General features: G+C 43.2%; 1 non-coding gene across 1 annotated transcript in view; it reads right to left on the bottom strand.

Annotated features, from left to right (window-relative positions):
* The window catches only part of LOC123719144, a 1,906-nt gene extending 387 nt beyond the window's left edge, over positions 1-1,519 (bottom strand). The window contains exon 1 of the ribosomal RNA XR_006755209.1: positions 1-1,519. This exon is cut by the window's left edge and continues 387 nt beyond it. This is a non-coding gene — a ribosomal RNA (small subunit ribosomal RNA).
* Between the last annotated feature and the right edge of the window lie 3,481 nt (positions 1,520-5,000).

The raw sequence follows: 5,000 nt of genomic DNA, 5'->3' as shown, positions 1-5,000 counted from the left end.
TCGTGCGGCTCGAAGCCGCCGGTCCCTCTAAGAAGAATTTTAATACGTCGCCAGTGAGTTGCGCTCCCCGAGAGTCGCGCACACCTTGAATGACGACGCCTATTTAGCAGGCTAGAGTCTCGTTCGTTACCGGAATTAACCAGACAAATCGCTCCACCAACTAAGAACGGCCATGCACCACCACCCACCGAATCAAGAAAGAGCTGTTAATCTGTCAATCCTTCCGGTGTCCGGGCCTGGTGAGATTTCCCGTGTTGAGTCAAATTAAGCCGCAGGCTCCACTCCTGGTGGTGCCCTTCCGTCAATTCCTTTAAGTTTCAGCTTTGCAACCATACTCCCCCCGGAGTCCAAAATCTTTGGTTTCCCGGAAGCTGCCCGCCGAGCCATTGTAGTAACGTCGGCGGATCGCTAGATGACATATTTACGGTTAGAACTAGGGCGGTATCTAATCGCCTTCGAACCTCTAACTTTCGTTCTTGATTGATGAAAACACCTTTGGCAAATGCTTTCGCTGATGTTCGTCTTGCGACGATCCAAGAATTTCACCTCTAACGTCGCAATACGAATGCCCCCAGTTATCCCTATTAATCATTACCTCGGAGTTCTGAAAACCAACAAAATAGAACCGAGATCATATTCTATTATTCCATGCACGAAATATTCAAGCGGCATTTTGAGCCCGCTTTGAGCACTCTAATTTGTTCAAAGTAAAATTGTCGGCCCACCTCGACACTCACCGAAGAGCACCGCGATAGGATTTTGATATTGAACCGGCGTTTTACCGCCGGCTCACCGACGATATGCTCCGCAGACGTGTCAGTATCACCGCGGATGCGGTGCACCGACAGCGCGGCGCACAAATGCAACTACGAGCTTTTTAACCGCAACAATTTTAGTATACGCTATTGGAGCTGGAATTACCGCGGCTGCTGGCACCAGACTTGCCCTCCAATTGTTCCTCGTTAAAATATTTAAAGTGTACTCATTCCGATTACGAGGCCTCGTAAGAGTCCCGTATCGTTATTTTTCGTCACTACCTCCCCGTGCCGGGAGTGGGTAATTTGCGCGCCTGCTGCCTTCCTTGGATGTGGTAGCCGTTTCTCAGGCTCCCTCTCCGGAATCGAACCCTGATTCCCCGTTACCCGTGACAACCATGGTAGTCGCAGAAACTACCATCGAAAGTTGATAAGGCAGACATTTGAAAGATGCGTCGCCGGTACTGGACCGTGCGATCGGCAAAAGTTATCCAGATTCATCAAAATTAACGACTTCGGACGCATGGCCCTCCGCCGATTGGTTTTGATCTAATAAAAGCACTCATCCCATCACTGGTCAGAGTTCTGATTGCATGTATTAGCTCTAGAATTACCACAGTTATCCAAGTAACTGAGTAAGATCTAAGGAACCAAAACTGATATATTGAGCCATTCGCGGTATCGCCTTAATACGGCTTGCACTGAGACATGCATGGCTTAATCTTTGAGACAAGCATATAACTACTGGCAGGATCAACCAGGGAGCTGCTTACGCAAACGACACGCCTACACCGCGGTCACGCGGCTTCGGCGAGCCGCTGGCTCGGCGGCGTCGAGGGGCGCGCGCTTGCGCGCGCGCCTTCTCGACACGCGTGAACGTAACGCGTCGAATTTGCACGCGACGCGACGTTCGCGCTTCATATCGATAGACTAACTTTGACCGGTCTACGAGCGGCCGTCCCGTCACGATCTCGCAACGAGGTGATGTACAACGATGCTCGACCACTGTGAGGGACATAAAACTGCAACGAACACGACCCCGCGGGCGGGAATCGATGTTGTGACAATTTGAAAATTGAACATTCATCTAAACGCAACTTCTCAATTTTTATTCAATACGTTATTGTAAACATATTAAAACTCGGCTGGCAATTACATGCGCACACACACGCATGATTCGCACTAGATACGATCAACGCCCGGAGCTTGAGGGATAAATTCCAACACGACGCTGCGCACACCGTTTCGACGATGGGCGCGTGTGCGTCCTCTTTTATACATTCTTTCCATATACGGTCGCCGTGGCGACCGCGCACGTGTCGAACACGCTAGGCGCCCTGCGTTGAGGTGTGCCTAGAAGCGTATTCTTTTAACATCACAGATAACACCGGGGGAGACGGTCCCAAATCTTGGTCGATTGGTAACATCACCATACGGTCTGCGAACGCGGTGCTATAATATAATTTTATATTATATTATATAAAATATGAGGAGGAGTAGTATGTATATTCTTTGTTATTTTGTGTTGACACAAGAGAGATATATAAAATGTACTATACACCACACACACAGAGAGAGAGAGAGCTGGGAAAGATCTCGGCGGTCTCGCATTCGAAATACGAATTTGATATAATTTCCTCCGAAAATCCATACCCATATCTATATCATCCATGCGCGAATATATGTATATAATATTCTCACACTTCGCACAAACACAAAAACAAGAACACATTCTCTCTCGTCCGTCGTTCGTGTCTATTTGAGACGAACGACGCGCGGCAACGAGAACGAGTCGACGCTGTGCGCACGACTGTTTCGCTCCACATCTATACCGAGAGCAATAGTCCGCGTCGGCATTGGAGCGGACGTCGAATGTTTCTCGTAGAGCGAGCGAGAGAGAGACGATTTTTCATTTTATTATGTATGTGTATTGGCGTGCAGTAGTAGCACGTAGTAGTACTAGTAGTAGTAGTAGTAGTAGTAAAAAAATATTATTATTTATTTTATTGACTGATATGATTTTGTTTGTTTTCTTTTTTTTGCATAGACATTTGTATTGATAGATATGTTTCTCGTTGAAGCTCGCAGCACACGCTCAGAGAAATGGCAATGTGGGTTTATTTGAAGAAAAGAAAAAACAAAAAAAACAATTATATTTATTAATAATATGTATGTATGTATGTATGTATGTATGTATGTATGTATGTATGTATAATAATGAATTATAATAATTATTCCGATGCAACGTCAGAGGAAAATGTTTCTCGTACAGGTGCGGCGCGCGACGGCCGGCCGCTCGACAGTTTCGCGCCGAATGTTTCTCGTTGAAGCTCGCAGCACACGCTCAGAGAAATGGCAATGTGGGTTTATTTGAAGAAAAGAAAAAACAATTATATTTATTAATAATATGTATGTATGTATGTATGTATGTATGTATAATAATGAATTATAATAATTATTCCGATGCAACGTCAGAGGAAAATGTTTCTCGTACAGGTGCGGCGCGCGACGGCCGGCCGCTCGACAGTTTCGCGCCGAATGTTTCTCGTTGAAGCTCGCAGCACACGCTCAGAGAAATGGCAATGTGGGTTTATTTGAAGAAAAGAAAAAACAAAAAAAACAATTATATTTATTAATAATATGTATGTATGTATGTATGTATGTATGTATGTATGTATGTATGTATAATAATGAATTATAATAATTATTCCGATGCAACGTCAGAGGAAAATGTTTCTCGTACAGGTGCGGCGCGCGACGGCCGGCCGCTCGACAGTTTCGCGCCGAATGTTTCTCGTTGAAGCTCGCAGCACACGCTCAGAGAAATGGCAATGTGGGTTTATTTGAAGAAAAGAAAAAACAATTATATTTATTAATAATATGTATGTATGTATGTATGTATGTATGTATAATAATGAATTATAATAATTATTCCGATGCAACGTCAGAGGAAAATGTTTCTCGTACAGGTGCGGCGCGCGACGGCCGGCCGCTCGACAGTTTCGCGCCGAATGTTTCTCGTTGAAGCTCGCAGCACACGCTCAGAGAAATGGCAATGTGGGTTTATTTGAAGAAAAAAAAAAAAAAAAAAAAAACAATTAATTTATTAATAATATGTATGTATGTATGTATGTATGTATGTATGTATGTATGTATGTATGTATGTATGTATGTATGTATAATAATGAATTATAATAATTATTCCGATACAATGTCAGAGGAAAATGTTTCTCGTACAAGATCGCCACGCGACGCGACAAGATGCCGTTCAACGGCACGATATCTACAACTCTGTCGATAGATATGTAGATAGTATCTACTCTGTCAAGTATATGTGTGTAACGTGTGGTGGTGTGTGGTGTGGGGTTTTGTTAGCGATAGCGATACGTTTCTAGTTAAAATTGAATATTTAAAAATAAAAACTCTTCTGGTAAGAAAAACTATTTATGGTTTATTATGGTGTGTCTAGTGCAACAACATCAACATTGTCATAATCATAATAATATAATTATTATTAGGGCTATAGGTTAACCTTCCAAATAGGGACCGTCGATTTAAATGTCGATATTTTTAATTATTCTAGATAGTACTCACTAAAAGAAACTTAAGTGCTTGCTTACTTACTTACTTACTTAGTTGATTGAGTTTTTTTTTTTTTTTTTTAAACTTTTTCATACAAATTGATATATAAGACATATATGGCCGTTACCGACCGCCGACCAAAATCTATTTCATAAAACCGACATAAAATTGATGTCAAACGTCAATCACTTTGAGTTGACTAAGTGTAAGGGTTCAGATTATTTTGAAAGTATCGATCATTTGCGATGCATACGAGAAAAAGATCATTCATTTCATTGTTTGTAAGTTGTAAATTTTGTGTATTATATTGTAATTCTTGAGTGAGAATTGAGTGTTTACTTACTTACTTACTTACTTACTTATTGAATATCCAAAAAGTACCCAAAACCGAATCAGAGCGCCCCACTATCCACGCGGTCTTGTCTGCCCTACCCCTAGAGTGTATATAAAAGCTCGGAGGCGCGCAGGGAGAGCAGCCCTCACCCGCCGTACCCAAAGCGCGGGCATCATGCAAGCCGTAGCGGCTGAGGCTGGTCGCCGAAGGCGACCAAAAAAGCCGAGGCTGCGTAGGCTTGAATAAAATGCCCTGCGCTTTTGGTACGCAAGGGTGGAGGGGCTGCATTTCCCGTAGCGTCGGAGCAGTACAAAAACCAATTATCATCC

Source organism: Pieris brassicae, unplaced genomic scaffold, assembly GCF_905147105.1.
Source record: "Pieris brassicae unplaced genomic scaffold, ilPieBrab1.1, whole genome shotgun sequence".
Classification (NCBI taxonomy): domain Eukaryota; kingdom Metazoa; phylum Arthropoda; class Insecta; order Lepidoptera; family Pieridae; genus Pieris; species Pieris brassicae.
The sequence above is the reverse complement of the archived record's forward strand: the minus strand, read 5'-3'. Positions and strand labels throughout refer to the sequence as shown.